We start from the raw sequence: 26000 nt of genomic DNA, 5'->3' as shown, positions 1-26000 counted from the left end.
CCCAGAAAGTTCAGCATCACTTGTGCCGATGTGACCACTCCAAAAATTTTGAAACCATTTGTAAACTGTTCTAATCGAAGGTGCAGAGCCACCGTAATGTTTATCAAGCTTCTCTTTAGTCTCCTGAGGCGTTTTGCCTTTCATAAAGAGATGTTTAATCACCACACGAAATTCTTCTTCGTCCATTGTTTGATAATCACTCCACTTCCTTGATTCACGAGAATGCGAAATACAAAGAAATAGACCAATATGACTGAAACTAAGTGTGCGTTCTTGCCAAAGATGCTACTAACTAAACATGAGCTCGATACGCGCCGGTGGTGCCATCTCTCGGACTTTGCACGGACGTTTCAAACGCCCCTCGTAAACGCGCGTTTTTATTACACATCGTCATGTTACACTCTACAATCTGGAACCATCCAGCGACAGAGGGTGCACCTTGCTTCAGGGAATCAGTACAATAATTCCGTGTCACTACTTTTCATCAGGTTCTTGTGGCAGTGGACACATTCTACAGTATCTCATAGGCTCGTCCTAAACACTTGAGGAAAGAAGTATAGCTCTTAGATAGATTTGTCCCGTTGATACGACTTGCTTCAAAGAATAAGCTCATGTCTTGTTAGATTTGTCGACATTACGCAATGGCGGCGGTTGCAACAGTGGGCACAGAGGAGCAATTTTTTCGTCATTGAACTGGATATCGCAACGTTTGTACCAATATACTGAAGCTCATTAACGCGGTCCATGCAGCCGAGCTGCAGTGACGCATAGCATTCGGTTTGCGAGTGATGGAGTTCACCAAGTGAATTATGCTGCAAAACGAAAAAAATTCTGTACTGAATGTCGAGAAGAGCAGTTAACACGTACCTTCGAAACACCTCCAGAGAAATTTTTGAGCAAGCGGTGTCGTTGTAGCGTTTCGGTCCGACGTGGGACGAATAACTTCATAGATAAAAAACAACTAGTTTATTATACGGGTGCAGGCGTCATGATCCTATTAACAATAAAAGTTCCAGAAGGGAGTATGCTCGTCTGACTTCTGACTCTGCTATAGACGATAAGAAACATGAAAAAATATGAAGCTTGTACGGATTTACTGCACTTCTTGTCTGCAAATATACGTCAGTCCCTAGAATGTCGTATGAGTACCGGTATGTTTCTTCATGAAATGAATTTGTGCGTTCTTGTCCTTGAGAATCTGTGAAATTATGGGGCGAAAAAGTTTCTTTTCAGGGTAAATTTAATGAATTTTCTATAAATGATTTCGTAGATCGATGTTTCACCTTTTTTGGCACTAAGGAGAGCTGGTATTGGTATAACCTTCGTTGTGGGTGCCGTCGAAGAAGCTGTTCGTCCTCTTTCTACAGAATCAGCAGAAGAAATAAGACGCGAAACGTCTCGAGCAGGTATGAAGGCTTGCCCACAAAAGAGTAACATATCTGTGGCCGAGAGGGCTGCACCACGTAAACCTCGCCAGGATACTGAGACGGTGGTTCTTCATGCTGATCAGGATTATTGTGTTGTGCGTACTGTAAGACCTTCGGGACACACACCATCAGATTATTTGACTTGTCGCTCTAACGATGTAGGGGAGTGTCAGCAATATGTCTCGTGGTCTTATCGTGGCGAGCTTATCTTCTGCCGTTAGATCAGACGACAGAAACGCCACTTGCACGCTTAAAGTAGCAGATTACGGTTATCAACTTTAAAGAGAACTCGATTAAACACATTTATTAAAATAATAACAAGCATAAAAATAAGTTAACTTGGTTCTGGATGCTAATTACAATTGACAATCTGAAGTTCCTTTGGTCTTGGTACGTTAATCTTATTCTCACATATCTCTGATACTTGACAAAGTGTCTATACATTTCTCTTCATGGCTATGTAGAGGAATATGATAATCTTATTAGGCGCAGACTGAAACTTTACTACAGTCTAATGCAGACTGATGCAGACTAATGCAGACTGACTAATCGGAGGTCTGTTATATACCTCGCGCATTCAGGTATCACTGCACGAGTGTGATCCGCGAGGAGAAAAGGTTCTACGTTAGCAGCAATCTCACTGGCTGCATTACATATTAATACGCGGATAGGCTTAAGCAGAATTTGGTCCGTCTCTAAGGCAGCGCCATCTCGTAGTGCAGAGACGGACGAGCGCTGCGCCTGCGCTGTTGTGCTTAGCGGTGCGCGCTCTATTGGGACAGTTGTGTATGCGCTGACTACGCGGAACTATGTACACAACAGTAATGCCACTTTTATAATGTCTCGTGACGATTGCTACTATAAAATGAACAGTTTACTGAGTGACAACACATGCTGGAAGATCAGTAAAGACCCCACCAACCACGTGGTTAGCAATATTGCTTCGCTTCTGAACGCCTCCCCTCTTCCACCAGAAGTTGGGGAAGAATGAAGCCAAGTGGTTCGGTGCCTCCAAGTCTTTATGGGCTTCCAAAGATCCACAAGAATGGTGTTCCTTTGTGTCCCATAGTGAGTAACATCAGCTCTCCGTCCTATAATTGTGCCAAACACTTAGCATCGTTATTAATGCCTCTGGTGGGAAATTGCGCTCATAATATACCTAACTCTGTGGACTTCATTGGCAAATTGAAATCACTCAAACTGAGCAATTCTCATATGTTAATCAGTTTCGATGTAGTGTCACTGTTCGCAAACGTTCCTATTTCGGAACACAAGATTCGATATAGAGATTTCAGCTTTGTTTGAACATGTTTTGACCTCGACATATTTTGTATTCAATAACGAATTTTATGAACAGGCTGACGGTGTCGCCATGGGTTGTCCTTTGTCGCCTTTGGTGGCCAACTTTTTTATGGAGGACTTCGAGGAGAAGGCGCTGGAATATGCAAGCTTGTAGCCCACAGTGTTTTGGAGATATGTTGACGACACGTTTGAAGTGTGGCCCCATGGTGAAGACAAGTTAAAAGGATCTTTAGATCATCTGAACTCCATCCACAGACAAATTCATTTCACGATGGAAATCGAAGAAGATGGATGCCTTCGATTTTTGGAACGATATGGCGGAAGGATGATGGCACATTGGAACACGCGGTTTTTCGAAAACTAACACATAAGATTTAAATTTATGAGATAATAGCTGCCACCATCCTTCACAGACGATGAATGTACTCAGAACTCTAGTACACAGAGCACATGTCACTGCTGACGAGAGCAGGCTAAAGGACGTGCTTTTACACCTGAGAAGAGTTTTTGAAGCCAATGGGTACTCACAACAGCAGATACATAAAGCGCTACAAATGAAACCAACTGTGGGGATAAGTAAATCAGAAGAAGACAAGGAGGAAAGTTTTAAATCGATGGCTTTTCTGCCATACGTGGGAAGCATATCATAAAAAATAGGACGGATCCTCAGTAAGCATGAGGTGAAAGGGATTTTTAGCCCTCCAATAAAGACAGCAACACTCCTGGGTTCCTTAAAGATGATTTGGTGCTTCGGAAGCCTGGGGTTTACAAGATCCCCGGCGAGTGCGGCTGTTGATACATCGGACAGACGACACCTACTATCCAGGAGAAATGCACAGAGCACCTCAGGTACACCCGGCTCTTACAACCGAATAAATCTGCAGCGACCGAGCACTGTATTGACACTGGGCACTCTATGGTGTACGAGAACGTCGAAATTTTAGCTTTGACCTCATCCTTTTGGGACTCAGTAGTGAAAGCAACAATTGAAATTCGCTTGGCGACGAATTTCATTAATAGAGATAGCGGCTTCAGCTCGTACAAATCTTGGAATCCGGTAAATTCCGTAATTAAATCACAAAGACGTCGCGACGGTGCAGATCGCAGTGATACATCGATATCACGGTGTGGATCGACTGCGCAGCCATAGATCTATTTCCATGCATATACCATACGTCTTTGCGGCCAATTAACGTCCCTGGTGCCTTGTGTATCTGTGGCTGCATGCACGGTGGTGCGGTTTTTAGCTTTAAAAGGACGGAGCAAGTGCTGGAGCGTCAGTCACCACAGCTCACTCTGAAGATGGCTGGACGGTATTCAGCCGAAATATTAAAAGAAGAAGTCAAATTTATGCAGCTGCACGCCCGAAATTTTGTGGAGAATCCTGATTTATGTTTTCCGTGATGTCCCTAAATCGCTCTTGGCAAACGCCGGGATGGTTCCTTTGAAAGGACACGGTCGACTTACTTCCCCATCCTTGCATAATCCGCTGAGACCGATGACCTTGCTGTTTGGTCTCTTCCCCCAAATAACCCAGCCCACAATACAGGAACACTTTGGTCAGATTCCACCAGCACTGTTGCGAGTAATTGTTAATCAAATCATTTTGCGGATCCAACACTTCGGCAAAGTTTCTGGTTCTCATACTGAACAAACTCAGTAAGCGACGGTAAATAACAAAATTAACATTGTACCTTTATCACTTGACGTTTTCTACCCACGTCCAGCTCCGTATCCATTGCATATGGAAACATTTCTATAAACGCTTTTTGCATTCACAGTGTCAGATTTACCTGATGGGCAACATTAGAACTAATTTTTTTCCTGCTTAAATCGGTTTCCTATTAACGCTTTAGAATATCTGCAATTTTTTGATGCCATATGATAATTATAGCCCACTCTGGACCTCTGTGAATAGATGCACTTTAATTGTAACTGACCAGTACAACAATGCGAAATGGAAGAAACGGTCCGGCGTAACTCTTATTGGCACGCAATATTTGTAAAACATGTACAACACACATTGTGGACATGACAATACTTCAATGCACATAAAAAGAAGAGATACTACTACAAAAACTTGTGGCGACGAAACAAGGAGTCTCATTATTAAATTGTCATGTAAAATACTGAGCCATAGAGTTGCGAGAGAGATCTATGGACGAAGGAGGAACAGGTTTGTTCACTAACGTACTGTCAAAGTGTATTGGATTCATCAAATATTATAAGACTAGTGCTTCCACGTTGTAATTAGCATTCGGTACTGTATGCTAATAATGACAACACTGCAGCACGCTTAATTAATTAGTTAAATATGTATCAGCCTGTTCATTTTGTTACGTAATTAATAAGCGTTCATTCCGGAAACAGGAATAAGACTATACAAACAACGCTTGGTAATAACTAGCTTTTATAGAAATTATTGACTGCAAGAGGTGGACGTAACAAGCAGGTTCTAATTCGAGCCTGTAGGCCCATTTCCGTAATGTATTGACACTTTAATTCCATTATGAACTCTGCTCAGTTTCACCAGTCTTTAGAAAGAGAAGCCTGTACGTTTCTGTGAGTAATGTACTTAAAAGCAATTTTACAAACGTAAGATCTCCTTCATTTAGTATGAAACATATGCTCTCTTGATACTTACCACATTCGACATTCCAAATAATGCGAAAAAAATTGTGTTCAGTTAATTTTCCTTGGTATTCTATCTCTTCCTTAGCAGTTGTTTCTCTTGCGCCGTCAGTTTTCCTCTATGAATAACGTCTTCACATTGTAGCACTTGTTCACTGCGTACTTTGTCTGTTTCATCTGATCATCCATCACTTTTCATGGTTTTCCACTTGTGCTTGTATAAGTAGCGTAGTAGTGATGTGACGACAATATGCTTCACAGGAGCTGAACGAAAAATATTGGTCAACTGTTCCGAAATTCAGAAAATGCTGAAGCGCATATAAACGTAAATAGATGGCAATGTCCATCCTTACTGACTATATTTTACATGAGCATTTTTATGTGACGAGACCATAATGGGTTAAAGCGGAGGATGAGATAGGAGGCCTAATATTAAATTCGTTTATTTCACAGAGGAAGATCGTCCTGCAGTTATTCATTTAAATTGTCGCAAGAACGTCAAGCTGATAGATACTGAAAAAGGTGACTAATAGATAAAAACAGTAGAAATAAAACTGAATCTGGCGGGTTACCTACATGTTCTACGTAAAGTAATTTATTCTTCTTCAAGTGACAGTTTTCCACTTGTGCTTGTATAAGTAGCGTAGTAGTGATGTACATGTCTGTGGCTTTCCTAATGATTGGTAAAATCAGCAAACCATACCTGTTTTGATCGTCCAACACACACAAATAACTGTCTACCATTGTCGTTATTTCAGCTTGTTCTATAAATATGGAATACGTTCTATACCCATGTAATGTAAAATTTCTGGAGACCTAAAATCTCGTCTACCGTAATCGGCCTCATCATGCTATGAGAAATCCAGATCCACGACGCCCATATGGCAACAGATAACGGAGCTCAGGTTGATGCCTTAGGTCTTGACTTCCAAAATAAGGTACTGACCATTGTCTGTTGAAGAAAATACGGGCCCCAGAATATTAGGACGCAACTTCATGATTGGACTGAAGAATACCATTTTTCATGGAGTGAAATTCCCAAACGTAAAACTAATTTCTGACGTACCCCACTACTTTTCACAATATATAGAAGTTTATCTCAGACAACTCACGACAAACTTCAAGAGGTTTTAGAGGGTGTCTCGAGCAGTACTCAAGAATATCTCGCACCAGCCTCCTACTGTATATGCGGTCTCCTTTACAGATGACCTTTTTTTTTGGGTCATCAGTCTACTGACTGGTTTGATGCGGCCCGCCACGAATTCCTTCCCTGTGCTAACCTCTTCATCTCAGAGTAGCACTTGCAACCTACGTCCTGAATTATTCGCTTGACGTATTCCAATCTCTGTCTTCCTCTACAATTTTTGCCCTCTACAGCTCCCTCTAGTACCATGGAAGTCATTCCCTCATGTCTTAGCAGATGTCCTATCATCCTGTCCCTTCTCGTTATCAGTGTTTTCCACATATTCCTTTCCTCTCCGATTCTGCGTAGAACATCCTCATTCCTTACCTTATCAGTCCACCTAATTTTCAACATTAGTCTACAGCACCACATCTCAAATGCTTCGATTCTCTTCTGTTCCGGTATTCCCACAGTCCATGTTTCACTACCATACAATGCTGTACTCCAGACGTACATCCTCAGAAATTTCTTCCTCAAATTAAGGCCGGTATTTGATATTAGTAGACTTCTCTTGGCCAGAAATGCCTTTTTTGCCATAGCGAGACTGCTTTTGATGTCCTCCTTGCTCCGTCCGTCATTGGTTACATCACTGCCTAGGTAGCAGAATTCCTTAACTTCATTGACTTCGTGACCATCAATCCTGATGTTAAGTTTCCCTCTGTTCTCATTTCTACTACTTCTTATTACCTTCGTCTTTCTCCGATTTACTCTCAAACCATACTGTGTACTCATTAGACTGTTCATTCCGTTCGGCAGATCATTTAATTCTTCTTCACTTTCACTCAGGATAGCAATGTCATTAGCGAATCGTATCATTGATATCCTTTCACCTTGTATTTTAATTCCACTCCTAAACCTTTCTTTTATTTCCATCATTGCTTCCTCGATGTACAGATTGAAGAGTAGGGGCGAAAGATTACAGCCTTGTCTTACACCCTTCTTAATACGAGCACTTCATTCTTGTTCGTCCGCTTTTATTATTCTCTCTTGGTTGTTGTACATATTGTATATGACCCGTCTCTCCCTATAGCTTTCACCTACTTCTTTCAGAATCTCGAACAGCTTGCACCATTTTATATTGTCGAACGCTTTTTTCCGTGTCTTGATTTTTCTTCAGCCTTGCTTCCATTATTAGCCATAACGTCGGAATTGCCTCTCTCGTGCCTTTACTTTTCCTAAAGCCAAACCGATCGTCACCTAGCGCATTCTCAATTTTCTTTTCCATTCTTCTGTATATTATTCTTGTAAGCAGCTTCGATGCATGAGCTGTTAAGCTGATTGTGCGATAATTCTCGCACTTGTCAGCTCTTGCCGTCTTCGGAATTGTGTGTATGATGCTTTTCCGAAAGTCAGATGGTATGTCGCCAGACTCATATATTCTACACACGAACGTGAATAGTCGTTTTGTTGCCACTTCCCCCAATGATTTTAGAAATTCTGATGGAATGTTATCTATCACTTCTCCCTTATTTGACCGTAAGTCCTCCAAAGCTCTTTGAAATTCCGATTCTAATACTGGATCCCCTATCTCTTCTAAATCGACTCTTGTTTCTTCTTCCATCACATCAGACAAATCTTCACCCTCATAGAGGCTTTCAATGTATTCTTTCCACCTATCTGCTCTCTCCTCTGCATTTAACAGTGGAATTCTCGTTGCACTCTTAATGTTACCACCGTTGCTTTTAATGTCACCAAAGGTTGTTTTGACTTCCCTGTATGCTGAGTCTGTCATTCCGACAATCATGTCTTTTTCGATGTCTTCACATTTTTCCTGCAGCCATTTCATCTTAGCTTCCCTGCACTTCCTATTTATTTCATTCCTCAGATGAACTATACTTTCCTAAAATTCTTCCAATAAACCGAAGTCGACCATTCGCCTAGCCTACCATAGTTTTCACATCCTCGTTAAATCTCGTATCGTTTTGCAACGCTACTACCAGATATTTAAGTGATTTGACTGTAGTAGGACACTAGCAGGACACTGGTAGGACACTAGAAATACTGTATCCGAACATCAGAGGTTTTTTTTCCCTACTCATCTGCATTAACTTACATTTATTCCACATTAGGCCTATCTTTTATTTATCACACCAGCTGCAAATTTTGTCTAAGCAGTCTTGTATCTTCCTGCAGCCACTCAACCTCAAAACCTTACCGTACACCACGACATCATAAGAAAGCAACGGCAGATTGCTGCCCACCATGCCAGCAAAATTTATGTGTGCACAGAACAACAGCGGTAGTATCACAGTTCCCTGGGGCCTTCCTGATTATACACTTCTCTCCGATTAAAACTCTCCAGCAAGGACAAAATACTGGTTTCTATTACTGAATAAGTCTTAGAGCCAATAACATATCTGTGAACTTATCCCATATACTGGTACCTTCGTTAATAGCCTGCAGTGGGGCACCGTGTGAAATACTTCCCTGAAATGTAGAAATAAAGAATCTGCCCGTTGCCTTTTCTCCATCGTTCGCAGTATAAATGACCAAGTGGATAGTGTCGGAAGTTCCATGCGGCTTTTTGCGGATGACTCTGTAGTATACAGAGAAGTTGCTGCATTAGAAAATTGCAGCGAAATTCAGGAAGATCTGCAGCGGATAGTCACTTGGTGCAGGGAGTGGCAACTGACCCTTAATACAGACAAATGTCATGTATTGCGAATACATAGAAAGAAGGATCCTTTATGATTATATGATAGAGGAACAAACACTGGTTGCAGTTACTTCTGTAAAATGTATGGGAATATGCGTACTGAACGATTTGAAGTGGAATGATCACATAAAATTAATTGTTGGTAAGGCAGGTGTCAGGTCTAGGATATTTCCATTGCGTGGGCTACGATATAGCTGCTCCTGATAATTTTCAGAAAACATGTTCAAGAGTATTTCACATGACTGTCTTTCTGAATTCCCCGCAGTGAATTCATAGACATCCCAGTCCGTATTCGGAAGGTTAAAGTCCCCTCCTAGGATTGCATGATCTGGGTATTTACGCGCTATTGACCGTAGACTTCGCTTTAATGACTCTATATCTGTTTCAGGAGAATCGGATGGCCGGCAAAAGCATCAAACACTTGACTCGGTTTCAACTACGCCGTTTTTATGCTATCAGATAACTTCACTGTCGCACTCAACTTCGACCTCACTAAAGACATTTTCTTGTCAACTGCAATGAACACCTTCCTTCATGTGGCCTCTAATCTGTCTTTCCGATATAATTTCCACGACTCGCAAAATATCTCAGAGTTTTCCACATCAGGTTTCAGCCATCTCTCGGTCGAAAGAACAATTTGAGCTATAGAACATTCCTGGAGGGCAGTAAAATCGGGACCTTTATACGACCAAAACTTCGACAGGCGAGCGTACATTGGAGCACCTGAAACTACTTCCCAGCCTAAGAACCTGTCGTGTGCACTCCACAAGTACTCTGCCACACCTGTAGCTTCTTCCTTTGTGTGGTGCACCACTGACCTATCAAGCGGAGTGCTGCAAACCACCACACGATACCGCAGGTCTAGAAATCTGTAGCCGAGGACGTCACACAGTCGACGCAGCATTTGGCTGAGATCCTCCATTCGGCTTCAGACCAAAGAACACCAATCAACTCTGAGAACAATGCTGCAGATCGCGAGCTCTGCTTGCACCCCGCGTGCACCATCTCCGTCAGCCGCCTGTAAAAACTGAGGATCGCTCAGACACCGTGCGACAGGCGTCATTGGTGCCGAAGTGAACCACTTCCAGATGATTGCACCTTGCACGCTCGATAGTGACAGGCAGGGCCGCCTCCGCAATCCGGATGAGGCTCGACAGCAGATATAGAGAGTGCACATAGGCTTCCTTTCCAGCCCTGAACGCTATCTGCCTGAGGATCTCCATAAGGCGCCTAACATTGGATATTCTAATAACCAGTCAACCTCTCCCCCCCCCCCCCCCCCCCCCCCCTCGCCCGTGTGCCTGCTTGGACCCTGCTGAAAGAGCGACCACCTGTCCGCTCACAGGGCTGATACATGAGGTGCCCAGTCTCCACATAGGCCCACGACTTCGATCGATAAGAACACGCTACCAGCCGCCACTCATCCTGCTGTGAGGGTGAATCCAATGCTGCGGGTGTACTTGCAGGTGCCTCGGAATCAGGGCCCACGTGCAAAACTAGCGACATCTGGGAGGTCCCATGCGACGCGCATGAGTCTCCGCGGCCACTACATCCTGAGACAGCAACCTGAAGGTGATTGACTGTAGCCAAAAGCGCATTCAGCTGTTAGCGGACTGCGGCCATCTGCTCCTGTGTCCGGACACAGCATGTACACGTCCTAGTCATCCCAGCAAGACAAACTAAACAAATAAACCATAAAAGCAGGCAGAGTTCAAGATATGCAACTTGCCACCATCCAGATTTGTCACCAATGGACGCTATTGCATTGTTGAATTACGTAGCTGGATGTTCCATGAGCAAATTCCGTCGCACAAAATTTAAAAAATAACCTACAAAAAACACACCACTTCACTTGCCGCACTGTAGTTGTACTTGTGTATCAGCCGAGAGCTGAAGCCTGACTGGCTTACTAAACGAAAGGAGCGCTGCTTTCAAAATAATACAAACGAGCAACTACTTCGCTTCAGACTGAATCAATTTACACTTACCAAAACAAGGGATTAAACCTCTTAAACAGAAAAACCAAACAAGAAATTGACTAAATACACTACGAAACAAACACAAAGAAAGAGAAACACACAGCCTGCCGCTCTGCAGCTGTACTCGTGTAACAGCCCAGAGCTAGAGCCTGATTGGTCATGACCCATACATGTTCAGTGGGATTCACGCCCGCCGAACTGGATTTTTTTACCAGATTTTTTTTATTAGACAAAAACAGTAAAAAAAGTGGCTAGCTTAAAATTAAATGACATAAATAAGGTGACAGACAATTGCATTCATAAATTACAGCATTCAAAGGATGAGGAATTATATGCAGTCTTTAGCAGTAGCACACATTTAGCACCTCCACTGTCACCTTCAACTGGTGCCAGTTCATCATGCACATTTTCTTCTTCTGCATCCTAAGGTTCCTCACCATCATTGCCCAGACCAAAATCAATCATTCAGTAAGTCCTTGATGTGTGTTCCTTCCAGGGTAAATTACGTGGACAGAAGAGCAGTCCCGAACAGCGACATCGCAAAGTCCTTCACTGCCTTGTTATTTTTGTCAGTTCCGGCCTTCTAAACGCATCCATAGGGAGTTCAAGATCTTCCTTTATAACAGACACCAAATACTTGCCGTCATAGTCTTGTATTCTGCTGTACTATTGATTTATTTTTTATGTGTGACTTGCAGGTGAGTTTAGGGTCGGAAACGTGACACAATCCATCCCCTCTCCAAGAGAAATCCAGTTCCTAACCTATACCCATTCTGTTCAAGACAATTCGGAACATGTTACCAAACTTAAGTGTTTTCTCGAATTCACATTCCAAATCCATCTTGTATTCAATATGTTCACCGCCCCAAACATTGTTAAAAATGTAACTTTTATATTCGCAAATTAACCAAATCATGCGTTATTTTTTGCCTGAGGGTAGTAACTTTCTTCTGGTCTGAAGAAAATATTAGTCCGTACATTGTTTGCTGAAGTTCTTATCCTTTGAGCAATTTTCTCCCTGGTCCACCTCCAGCTGAAAATACGATCTCCACATGTATAACGATGAAGCACACTATCAACGAGGTTGCATTTCCTGCAGAGGATAGTGTTACTTAAATCGATGGCAAAGATATCGACTAACTTTTAGCCGGCCGGTGTGGGCGAGCGGTTCTAGGCGCTTCAGGCTGGAACAGTGCGACCGCTATGGACGCGTCTGTCGATTTGTCTACAATGTTCCTCAAACCAATCACAAACAACTGTGGCCCAAAGACGTGGCACACTGTCATTCATAAAAATTCCGTTACTGTTTCGGTACATGAAATCCGCGAATGGTTTCCAAGTAACCGAACATACCCGACGACCCAGCACATTCCATGTAAACACAGCCCACACTATTATGGGAACACCACTTGCTTACACAGTGCCTTGTTGGGAACCTAGGTCCCTCTTACTAACTGAAGTTGGGACGCATCTGTTATTTCACGCAGCGTTGATTGTCTGTTAACACTGACAACTCTACACTACCAACACTGCTCTCGTTCTTCAAATGAAGACCATCGTCAAATACTTTGTCAGTGGTGAGAGATAGTACCTGATATTTGGTACTGTCGGCACACTTTTGACAGAGTGGATCTCGTAATATGGAATTCACCAACAAATTGTGATATAAAATGTCCCATGAGTCCTGTTCCAGTTGTCCTTCCGCGTTCAGTTCCTTAATTTCCATCGTGCGGCCATCTTACTCATAAGTTCATTTTCAAAATTTGGTTTTTTAATCTTAGGTAATCGGTTCTGAACGCCAGCATTATTGCTTCTCAATGCAGAAAGGGGTATTTCAAGTTTACATATCAGGTTCTAAAGCAAAATTTTATCAGCTAAACACACAATCAATAAAATGACCAGCTTGGTGAAGTATTGTTGTTCCCATGTTCCTTACCCACTTTCAGGCTCTTTACCATCATTTAAACACCAATTGCAGAACGTTCTATAAAAGGATATTATTCCGTCTCCGTTACTCCTCCTCTCACATTTTTACTACTTGAGTTAATTTTATTCAGTTTGTGGTTTTATTTATTTAGATATGATTATTTATGTGTAGCAGCAAGTAAGTTGGTGCAATGTAACTAGTAACTTTGCCATACGATGTTAAACTTTGGATTTGCAATGCTCAGACTGATATAAAACTGAAACTGAGAGCTAATGGCAGTACACAAAATTATTTGTAGCAAGTTGCTATGGTTTTGATTCAATATTATTACACTGTCTTTACTTGGTAATTCTTTCTTCATAAAAGCAAGTAACTTTGAGTAATGTTCAGTAAATATTTCACTTTGGCTGTATGAGTCACACTAGCACACATATGTTAAGTTCAGACATGGAGTGGGAGAGGGAATACACACTTCTATCATAAACATGTCACACAGTGCATCAAATTATTGCTTTTCCACATCTCCTCTCGAGAATCATATACGAAACATTCACTTGCTACTATAACGTAATCAAGAAAGAACGAAAACTGTATCTGAACTCACTACCTTGCATCGTATTCAGAAAAGTCAGTAATGAAATTCAAATGATCGTCACAGCACTGAATGTTGGTAACGTTATGCAGTGGATTTTTGAACACTGTTAATTAGAACAGGCGCGCGGCTAGCCCGCATTCTCTTAATCTCAGGGGAAAAAATTTAAAGTATTGCTTTAGTTTCACAGAGCAAACCTTGCCACAAAATGTGAAAATGATAAAGTCATAACAGTTATTCTTTATATTTTTGTGATCGCATAGAACATATCGCACAGTATCTTCCAAATCAAACTGAAAAATGCACTGAACAATTTAATATAGTCTGCCGGCACTGCTGGAAGCTGTAGGAAAATGTTAAATATTATTATCTTACCTCGCTTTACCGGCGAGACGACTGCGATGCCTGAAATAAATATTTTTAAATGTGCCGCGTGAGCGGCCGTTGCCCTCGCAGATTGGTACAGATGCCTCCGCTGTGTTAAATGCTGAAACTGTCTAGTTTATTTACGGGACGAATGGTTGGCAACTTTACAAATTACTTTAAAAACATATTTACTCAAACTCTATATATTCAAACAAAAAAGCATTAATTTTACGCAGCTTTTTACAACAACTCGCCTACTGGACGAACTCAAGCTTCATGAACAAAAGACTCACAGCCAGCATATAACGAAACCCAAAGAGAGCAAAGAAATTATTACAATGCTTTTTACTATTTATACTTGTACTGAACTGTCCTTTTTATCTGAGGCACAGATCATAATCACAAATTCATTTAACAAGAATACGATTGTCAAAAACCATAATATGTCATGGATTCCAAGTTAAAAAATGCATAAAACGTCAAATAATTATGAATGTTCTACATACACACATACCATACTCGTGAAATGTTTACACAGTCTTGCTTTATTGCTTCACTTGGTCATGTTTATTCGTGTTTAAATTATGTCTCTTTCGCCATGTTCGTGACACTATATCGAAACATGTTAACTGGTCTTACACAAACGGAAAAAATTCTGTCACACGCTTTTTATGACGATTGGCCAGGAGACGCTTCAATATGTACTGATCAGGGATACAGGACTCCCATTCCTTGAGGTCAGCTACTTTCCAATTTCTAAATGTAAAACAGTTTTTGTATGATGCTATATTTGGAAGAGTTATTGTTGTGACGAAATTAACAGCTAAACGAAAAGTGTGCTTTTTGTATCACGTTTCCACTACATTTACTTTCGTATTTGAATTACATGATTTCTAGGACACTGTGAGACTGTTTCTTAATTCTTGAGATTTTTTTATTGTTCGTTGTTTCCAAAGGCAAGATATTGCAATATTTTGGCCATAATCATGTATACAGCAGCGTGTTGCTCTATAATTTGTTTTTAAGCTCTTTGCAAGTTTCTCAGGTGTTACTTTACGGACCACCAAACATAAGTGAAAACAGTCTTTGGATCTTTTCAGATAAAATTCCTACTACATGGTTTGGATTATGGAATTTTGAATTGCTCATCAAAATTTAGAAATTTAGTTTCCTTTTAAATAGTAACTGTCTATCGTGGAATAGTAATTGTTTTGGTATGAAAATTGACGTGATCAGTAATCGTATTTATTTCCACGTCATTTTCTAATGCATTTTCAACCCTCTGATTAGTAGGGTTTTTTCACAATATGATCATATAGAGATAAAAGCTAATATCCACATTTTGACGCTCCATCTAGCTAACGAATCTGAAAACAACATTTGTTCTTCCCAAATTTGTAAATTTGTGAGACAGAGGAGAAACACCACTTGTCCAGGTCTAGTGCTGTTTCAGTAACGAACTTTGGTGAATGTGTTCTTTGATATTATGTCAGGATCCCGCAGTTTTGCATTGTTAAAGACCATTGTGGGTTATATCGCTGTAGATGTTGATCGCATGACATTAAAGGGAAAAGTATGTGTAAAATATGTGGAGTGTCGATGTAAAAAAACTAAATAAAAAGAAATAAAAACGTTTCAGTGGCAAATCAGTTCCACAGAAACCATTGGTGAAAACCAGTGAGTAATATTGTGCTAATGAACGTTATGTATTATTAAAGTAATAAACTAATGTGTTATTGAATGACTGATAGTCTCATATTTTCGAATAGGTAGTGTCAGAATGCGCTTCAAGAGATATATAAATCCAGATGGGCACGTCTGAGCACAGAGAGGAGGGACGAGAAGATCGACCATGAAAGGGACGATTATAAGATAGACAGACAATATCAGTGGAGGAGAAGTTCAGAGAGAGGGGAGAGGAGGAAACGGACAGACGGAGGGTAGAGGAGCAGATTGACAGAGAGAGGATGCAGGAGGAATTTGACAGAGGTTTGATGATGGGACAGACAGAGAGAGGGAGAGGCAGTGATGGACAGAGAGTAGGAGGCAGAACAGATGGAGGAGGCAGAACAGATGGTTTTAGAGAGAGAGGGAGGAAGAATGCAGAGAGATGGGGGAAGAAGAAGTGGTCAAGATGAGAGATCAGGAGGAAATTAACAGAGAGGATGGGAGCAGGACATGAACTGAGTTGGGGGAGGTGAGGGACAGAGGAGCTAGAAGGGGGTTTAAAAGCTTTAGAGGGGTAGTGGACAGGTGGGAAAGAAAGAGGGGTGGGAGAAAGAGGTGAGCAGAGAAAGGCAGAGAGAGGGAGAGCATGGATTTGCATGCAGATGAGGGAGGTGATGGACTGAAAGAAGAAGTAAGAGGAAATGTATACATAGAGGGTGGAAAATGTACACAGAGAGAGATTTTTATGTGGATAGAGAATTGGGGGGGGGGGGGGGGGGGAGGGGTAGTGGGCGGACGCTGGGAAGAGGCCAGAGAGAGGGCTGTGAGCAGGTGATGGAGAGAGACAGAGTTAGAAAACGTGGATGTAGGTAGAAAAGCTGTTGCACCCCCTGGGAGGAGAAGATGGGTGAGGAGGAGATGATGAAAGGAAGAAGGGAAGAGAAGATGGACATAAAGAGAGGGCGAAGAAGATGGGTATAGGGGCGAGTAGGATATGAACATGCATGTGTGAAGAAGGATATTGACAAAGAGGTGGGGTCACAGATGGGCAGAGAATTGGGGAAGAAGAGATGGACAGAAAGAGAGGGAGGTTGAGGTGGACTGTGGTAGGGGGAAGAGATAAGGGAGGAAATGTAGATGGACAGAGCATAGGCGGAAGAGGAGGCAGAGGCAGGAGTAGATGGATAGTGTGCAATGGTGGAATTTGTGTGTATCATACAGGAGATGGAGTGGGGGGTAGGTGCAAAATATAGATATCAGAAGACAGGTGAAAGAGGGAGAGGATATAAGGTGAAAAAGTGAGAGTGCAGAGGCAGGTGAAAAAGGCACAGACTGTGAGGAGGCAATTGAAAGAAGGGAGAGAGAAACCATTTTTTTTGTACTTACAACATTGCCGCCCAGTCATCAATCGTGATAATCTAATATATTAGAAACTGTCAGCCTCGACTGCGGTAACGAAACCAACCTTTACCTAGGTTTCAGCCCAAATAATTGAGCCTTCTGCAGAAGATATATCTGAATCTATAATTTGTTAAGAGGGCATAATCTAGAAATAAAACTAACACAGCGTGAATAGGAGTGATCACATTTTAAAACAGCGGTACGTACGTACTAAGCCAACACCAAAATTTAAGCTCTGACGTGCGCCTCGTCTCCATGGACGCCGTGCGATGGGCCTCGGGAGTTCACGTGAGGCTGTGTTCGTTTTATTTCTCGACAATACCCCCGTAGAAAAGTTATAGATTCAGGTATTTGGCCTGAAACCTAGGTAAAGGCTAGTTTCATTACCGAAATCTAGGCTGATAGTTTCGTATATATTAATCTTTTTCTTCTTTCTAATATAAGATTGGAATGAAAAGTACCTCAACAACCCTGTGTACTCACCTTATTTATACAATCTAGTGGAAGCGATCGAGTCATGGCCAGTCGATGGGTCCATTGAATCTGCTTCCAACTTAGCGTTCACTTCTCAACGAAGTTAAGATTCCCGAGAAACAACACGTTAAACTGTAGGAGTCCTTTCCCTGATAGTGTTACTGGAGCTGCTTAGGGATGTGCAAGGCACCCAAGTGGCGTCCACCTGAAAGACTTGAACAACGTGGTTGAGGTATTCGAAACTATTACTAGTAGGACGTTGAATGACCTTTGGCTTTGATAAATTTTCTAATTAGGCTGGAAACGGAGTCTTAAAGTCATTGTATTCACTCCTGAGGCAAGCTGGTCCAAAGGTGTTGTTAATGCTCCTTGGTATCCTGCGTACTAATAATGGGACGCACTTGACATAAGAAATTACCACACACATTTTACTGGGAATCAGTCGGGCGTTACCTTTGGCCATGGAGTACCTCAGCATCAGGCAGCCGTTCGTGTTGCAGTGTTGACTTCAGTCCATGCATCCGAAAGTAGTTCCCTAGTTCAGCTGCTGTTACTCTCTGACCGGTGATGCGGAATGATATGGGGTGACACAGATAGATCCTGGATAGCATGCACAGATGTGACAGATCTTCCCTTCTGATGGTCACGCAATTTAGAGTGGAATGACAAGTACACCGAACCTCAAGTTTCCATGCATAAAACCATCGGGTGACTATCACATCCAAATACCCTAAAAATCAGGATATTACATGATTCGACCAACTTGACAATCGGATACCCACATTGAGGACACTCTCAAACTCCGCAGGTGCAGATAATGCTGTCTCTCACAAGTATGCGGCCTGTATGTGTCCTTCACAGTGATCGCCCAACATCTGACACTGTTCACGCCCGTCCTATACCCTATCAGGCCACGACCAAGGCTAATGTCCACTGGTGGCCAATCTACATGTCACAGAAAAGAATTTCCGTGAGTCCCAGTTATCTTGGTAAATGAGGTACTGTAAGCAAATATACATCTCCTGAGATCAACCCCTTACGGAAAATGTCTTTGTATTAGGAAGTGATAAATTCAATAAAATTGTTGAAATGGCTCTAAGCACTATGGGACTTAACATCTGAGGTCATCAGTCCCCTAGACGTAGCACTACTTAAACCTAACTAACCTAAGGACATCACACACATCCATGCCCGAGGCAGGATTCGAACCTGCTACCGTAGCAGCAACGCCGTTCCGGACTGAAGCACCTAGAGCCACTGGGCCACAGCATACAGTTAATAAGAGATCATGTCTGATACTGGGAGCGCTCCTATTTTGTTCATTATTTGTACCTGTGATTCTTGATTACGATGAAAGAGAAGGAACAGTTTGCATCCCAGTGGTGGCAAATAGCTTGATTCTCTCGAACAAAGCTAAGTTTAGTTTAAAAGTCCCTTTACGGCAGACACATAACTATCAGACGTGTCGTACTGTACGCGGTAGTGACGTTTGGAATTGAGTTCTTGAATTGGTGCGAAGTCCGATATAATCCCTCAACTGGCGCTGAAATACGGGCGATAAAAGTTTATTTTCGTAAAAGTACAAGCTACACAGAAAATTTCAACAGCAATCCTGGATACGGGACGGTGTTAACACTGTGCAGCAAAAAGGAACTGTTAGAATGAAACTTCCAGAGGGATCATGAAATTTGCTCGGATATCCCGCTTCTTAAAAGCGCCGCAAGTGAGATGCGAGCACCAAGGTTGCAGTTCCCAAGGGTGTAAAGAGCCCTAATCCGTTAGAAAGCTTACAGACATATCTCTTGCCCTGGCCTACATCGAGGGTGCAGTCGTAAACACACAGTAGCTACTCGAGTACTTACTAGCGTTGTACAACATTGGGAACGCGGTCTGCGCTGCCAGCTCGTTATCCTCGACGGTCCTCCGGCGGATGGGCCGAGTGGAGATTAGGACGACACACGATCCGTGCGCCTGTGCGTGGGAGGAGCGGAGGGAGGGAGTGGCCTGTTGGTAGGAGCTATCGCGCTGTTGTGCTCATAAATACTGCGCCAGGAGACAGCGCCCCCAGCACTTGGCGGCCACGGGCATAAATTCTGCGCCGTAACGCTCTCGTGTTGACCGCTCCCCCGGAATAATTACCCTTTGTACTGAATTCGCGTCGAAAGCGTTTTTATGTCGGATAATTAAAGCGGCTTTTACGCGCGCAACACAGTCTGCTACAGCTTCGCACTAACGTCGGTCTAATAAATTGTCCCGCGAAAACTAGACATGAAATTTACTAGCAGTAAATAACGGTTTAAGTCCCCGTAAGCAGCGGGGTGCATCGGAGAATTTTTGTGTCGGGGCAACTTGAGCACTGCGTGAAATAAAAACAAAAAAATAGGCGCCGCTGTAATACACACTGACGAGACTGCAACGGCGTTATTATCTGCATCCAACAGCCCTCTCTCTATCTAAATAGCCGCTATCGTAAAATGTGCTCTCCACTTACTATGCGCATTGAAACCGAGCCCTTAGCTTCATTACCATAAACAAGCGTAGGCGAATTTTACCTTCAGCATCCAAAACGTTGAAGACAGTGGTTTTCAGACATTTGCGAGTTTTCCATACGCTTCCTAATATCTGCAGTAAACTACTTTACTGATAGGCCATACAATAAGTTTATCGTATGAGTACTCGTAACTAGCGAACCTGGCAATGATTCGCAATTGCTAAATATGTGTGGAGATTACTGGCATGTGCTAGATTTCCTGCCCCCTCTCTCTGCCCAACAACTCACCCCCTCCCGCCTCTCTGCACATCTCCTCCAGCCGCTATCTCTCTGTGCATAACCTTCTCCCCCCTTCTCTCTGCGCCGGCCGGAGTGGCCGTGCGGTTCTAGGCGCTACAGTCTGGAACCGAGCGACCGCTACAGTCGCAGGTTCGAATCCAGCCTCGGGCATGGATGTGTGTGATGTCCTTAGGTTAGTTAGGTTTAATTATTTGTAAGATCTAGGCGACTGATGACCTCAGAAGTTAAGTCGCATAGTTCTCAGAGGCATTTGAACCAAGCCTTCTCTCTGTCTGTGTCCTCCACCTCCCCCTTCTCCCTCTCTACGTCCATTTCCATCTGAATTTTCAGTAGCTTCGTACATCACCTCATACTCCCATTTCTCCGTGCATAACATCTCCCCTCCCCCCCCCCCTCTCTGTCCATCTAGTCCTCCCCCTTCTCTACGTCCAATTCCGTCTGAATGTTCAGTAGAATATCATGTTAAAATGGAAAGAATGTTAGACTATCGTTTAGAAAGTTGAAGTCAAATACCTCTCGACATTTGTAGTAATTGAACTTCATCTCTATATAATCTAAAAATATATAGCGTATATCTATACGCTATATATTTACTACGAGTAAAAACTGGTAGTTAATAGGTCAAGAACTATTCGAGATTTTCATTTCCGCAACACAGAAGAGCCAAAGCAACAAGTATAGGTATGTATATTCAAATAGAATGCAATCAGGCGGAATACGGCGCTGCGATCGGCAACGCCTATAAAAGACAATAAGTGTCTGGTGCAGTTGTCAGATCGGTTACTGCTGCTACTTTGGCAGGTTATCAAGATTTAAGAGAGTTTTAACGTGGTGTTATAGTCGGCGCACTAGCTATGGGACACAGCATCTCCGAGGTGGCTATGAAGTGGGGATTTTCCCGTTAGATCATTTAACGAGTGCACCGTGAATGTCAGGAACCTTTGTAAAACATAAAATGTCCCACGTTGCAGCACCCGGAGAAATATCTTGCAAGACGGCTGAAGAAAATCGTTCAACGTGACAGAAGTGCAACACACCCGCAAATTGCTACACATTTCAGCGCTGGGTCATCAACAAGTGTGAGCGTGAGAACCATTCTACGAAACATCATCGATATGGGCTTTCGGAGCAAAAGACCCACTAGTGTAAGCTTTACGCCGCGCCTAGGCCCATCAACACCGACACTGGAATGCTGATGACTGGAAATATATCACCTGGTCCAACATGTCTCGTTTCAAATAGTATGGAGCAGATGGACGTATACGGGTATAGGTAGAACCTTATGAATCCGTAGACCTTGCATGTCATCAGGGGATTGTTAAATTGGTGAAGGCTCCGTAATGGAGTGGGGCTTGTGCAGTGGCAGTGATACGGGACCCCTGATACGTCTAGACACGAGTCTGATAGGTGCCACGTACGAAAACATCCTATCTAATCACCTGCATCCATTAATGTTCATGGTGCATTCCGGCGAACTTGGGCAACCCCAGTAGGACAATGTAACACCCCACATGTCCTGCATTGGTACAGAATGGCTCCAGGAACAGTCTCCTGACTTCAACCACTTTTACTGGTCTCCAAACTCCCCAGATGTGAACATTATTGAGCTTATCTGGGATGCCTTACAACGTGCCATTCAGAACGGATCTCCACTCTCTCTCAATCTTACGGATTTATGAACAGCCCTGCAGGATTCATGGTGTTAGTTCCCTCCAGCACCACTTCAGACATTAGTCGAGTCGATGCCACGTCGTGTTGCTACACTTCTGCGTGCTCGCAAGAGCCCCACACAATATTAGGCAGCTGAACAGAGTGGCTGCGCGTTTTGAGGCGCCATATCACGGATTGCGCGACCCCTCCCTCCGGAGGTTCGAGTCCTCCCTCGGGAATGGGTGTGTATGTGTATTTCGTTCTTAGCATAAGTTAGTTTAAATTAGTTTAAGTACTGTGTAAGTATAGGGACCGATGATCTCAGCAGTTTGGTCCCTTCGGAATTCACATTGGTATTAGGACGTGTACCAGTTTCTCAGTGTATATTAAATATGTATTTATATATTTTTATTATGAAAACATGTGACAGCAGAAGTGTCGAACTGAGTGCAAGTTCCTTCAATTTTCTTTTTCATTAAAAAAAAATTTATGCTTTTGTCAAGTGACGATCTTCTGCAAGTGATTTTATGTTCCGACTTCGCCGGTGGATTGTTCCAAAAAATTTATTTCTTACAAACGTTGTACTGACAGTTATGAACACAACGAAGACACAAATCAACCAAATATGTCGAGCTTTTTTTTTAACTGATGACGTTTCATTTATGCGAAACTTTTGCTTTTGATTTTCCAAAAATTTCGTTTCTTAGAAATTTATCCCTGACAATAACGAACACAGCAATAAAAAATCAAACAAATCAGCCAAGCTGTTTTCTAGTTATGACCATTCATATATGTACCGACTGATTTGTCTTTATAAATCTTATGCATGGAAACATTGTTTACGAACAAGTTCTAACAGTTACGCATACAGAAATCTTATTTAACTCGACACTCCAACTAACTCTTTCTTTAGAAGCAAAACAAGAAAATATATCAAGCAATGTTTGGCTAACAAGGGCACATTTACCAGCATGAATGCCTTCCTGTAACTTCGTTCATTAAGAAGATATGAAAAGCAGTACGTCTTTTTTCAGAATAAGAATTTATATTTTTTATTTGGTAAACAGTTTCGCCTCCCGGAGACCTGTTCGAAACTGTATCACAGCTACCATTCATGTAACCATGACGTTACTGAAAAAGTAATACATCATTCACTTTATAGAGTCATTTGCACTAGCATACATTGCCTGAATCAGGGGTTGACGTAATTCATCCACGATATGCAGCTGACAGTAAACAAATCGAAGCACAAGGAAAAACGCAAACCTATCATCCAGTCGAACGTCTTCTGCTGAAAGTTTGTATGAGCACAGTGTACACTCATGAAGAGAAGGTCGAGATGCTACTCGTCTGCTGAGAATGTAAATTGTCAGAACAGTAATTGAATCAAATATTTTCGTATTTACAATACCGATATATGTAGTACAGAACTGTAATACTTCTACAAGATGCGTTGTATACAGTAAGAGCAACGGCCATTTATGCACCTACAAATAAAATACTCCTAGGGCTTATTCACGACACAATGCAGATCAGTCCACTGTTCCTCCACGACCTATTAGTCTGACAGTATAATTTCAGAACACGACGTTCACGCAAGGCATTATGTGCTTGACATCCATCTCGACGCCTTATCCAGAAGACGTGGAAGAATTCCCCCTAAAACTTCAGATGTAGAGTTTGGCGGGGGCAACAGCGGTCATCAATCTTCTGACTGGTTTGATGCGGACCGCCATGAGTTTCTCACTAAAATAACTCTTCGTCTCAGAGTACCATTTCCACCCTATGTCCTGAGTCAACTGAATGATGTATTCCAATTTCAGACTATCCCTACGGCTTTTGCCCTCTACAGGTTCCTCTAAAATCATGGAAGTTATCGCCTGTGGCATTAACACATGTCCCTTCATTTTGTCCCTTCCTCTTGTAGCTGCTTTCAGTATGTTCCTCTCTTTACCGATGGTTACTTCAGAACTCCTCATTCCCTATCGTATCACACCATCTAATTTTTCAACATCATTATGGTGGGAGCAAATCTCAAACTTTTATTCTCTTCCCGACGGTAAGCGGTGCTGATATTCAAGACAATAAAAGCGGGTTAAAGGGCGTGAGCTATCTGGGGAAGTTGCCCCTGCATTACTGAGAAACTGTTTCACCAGGTATCCAGTCTAGCTTACCAAATTCCCAACCAGATTAACATTAATTATAATCTTTTAATAGTCATCTTACGACAAGAGAATTTAAGTAAAATGAAATAAATCAGTTTATATTTGGGCATTTATTTTAACATGGGTCATTGTTCCGTTAAAATTTCAGCATATTAAACTTGATTCATAACTAAACTGGTGCATTATTTAGGATTGTGAAAATTGGAGTTTGTAATCTTACGGAACCCAGCAAATATGGAGCCAAGATTGGAAGACTGCATACAACACTGCATTCATAAAATAACACACGAAGAACGTTGAAACATATGCAAGAGGAAATTAACTACAACCAAGTTACGTTCGTAGCGCAGTCCTGTCCGTCATGAAATCACCACACACTGGTATACTAAATTCATACGAACTCTCTGTGAAATCTTCCCGAAAAGAATAGCTGAGGCCTACTTTGATGATAACACCACATTATTCACGTGGTCAACTTGGTTTAACAAAGAGTGTAACTCCTCAATATTTTTGATAATTAAAATAAATTATATCGAAACGCAATTTACAAAAGAAAAACCTATAACTGGTTACTATCGTTTTATTATTAACCTGATGGGTCAAACGATTCTATAAGCACGTGGTACTGGTCTCACAAAGTACACCCCACGCGGGTTGAACATAAAGAAAAGTGGCCATATTGGAAAATATTGTCAAGACGAGACATTATAATCTCACGCACATTCGCATTTAAGATTGATTATCTTAGTTAGGGTTACTGATCAACACTTGGTTCCACTTTACTCACAAAGTAATGACAAAGCAACTACTGGAAGATATTCTGACCTTCACACTCGAATTACACTGCGTTGCAATTTAAGATAACATTAGATATTTTAGATCCAAACCTGAAATAAAGGTGATTAAATTTTCAGTTAGGCTGAACTTAAGATATCCATTGTCCTACAGACAAAAAGGCTTGTCGAAACTCCCGAGTGGAGTTGCAGTGTCGTGCTGCCGACCTCATGCAAATCTTCAATTCGCCTTCCACATAGCCACACATATATTCTATCTCATGTGAACTTGCCCAGTCGGGGGGAAGACAGAATTCAAATTGCTCGAGCCTTGCTCGTGGATGTACTCCTTTTTGCGAGTTTCGAAGTATCTCAAACTTTCTCACCGTAAGGGAATGTTGGAAATCAAATCCCCGCACTACCTCTTGGTGAGGCCCTTGAATGTTTTTATTTTCTCATGTCTGCCCCTCAAAATACATTCTTCCCTGTCGTCAAAATCTCCCTTGTGGCCGGAGTCCCTCTCTGTACTGTTTGTACGGCTCTTTTTATTGCTATTGGTGAGTTCAGAATCACACCCCATGTGACTTTCCAGATGCGCCACGCGTTCTTGTAATTCGCCTGTTACAGTTTTGTGCCGCCTGTTCACTTCGAACTGTCCCTTCTGAAATCTAAGAAGCGAACGCACTACTTCGGTCTCAGCGACCACTACCGGTGTAGTATTGTTATCGCTCTCTGTCACCTTCATCGTGCCTACGATGTCCGCTAATGCCGTAATCTTATCATGTATTTGTCTGTTGTCGTCTACCCCAGTCTGCTTCAATTGTTCTACTTGCTGTTCGAGTGCGTGAATCGCTTGACTGTTGTCCGCTACAGTGTTGCTAACGGACGCAAGACGATGGGGTTTCCGCCTCCTGGACCCTGGCGAGTACCTGCTCGTGTTCCGTTTAGCATTCTTCTCTCAGCGCTTGGAAATTCCTAAGTAGCTTTTCCTCGCTGTCTTTTTATTCCGCATCGC

This window comes from Schistocerca gregaria, chromosome 2 (genome assembly GCF_023897955.1).
Source record: "Schistocerca gregaria isolate iqSchGreg1 chromosome 2, iqSchGreg1.2, whole genome shotgun sequence".
Taxonomy (NCBI): domain Eukaryota; kingdom Metazoa; phylum Arthropoda; class Insecta; order Orthoptera; family Acrididae; genus Schistocerca; species Schistocerca gregaria.
This window is presented reverse-complemented; position numbering follows the sequence as displayed.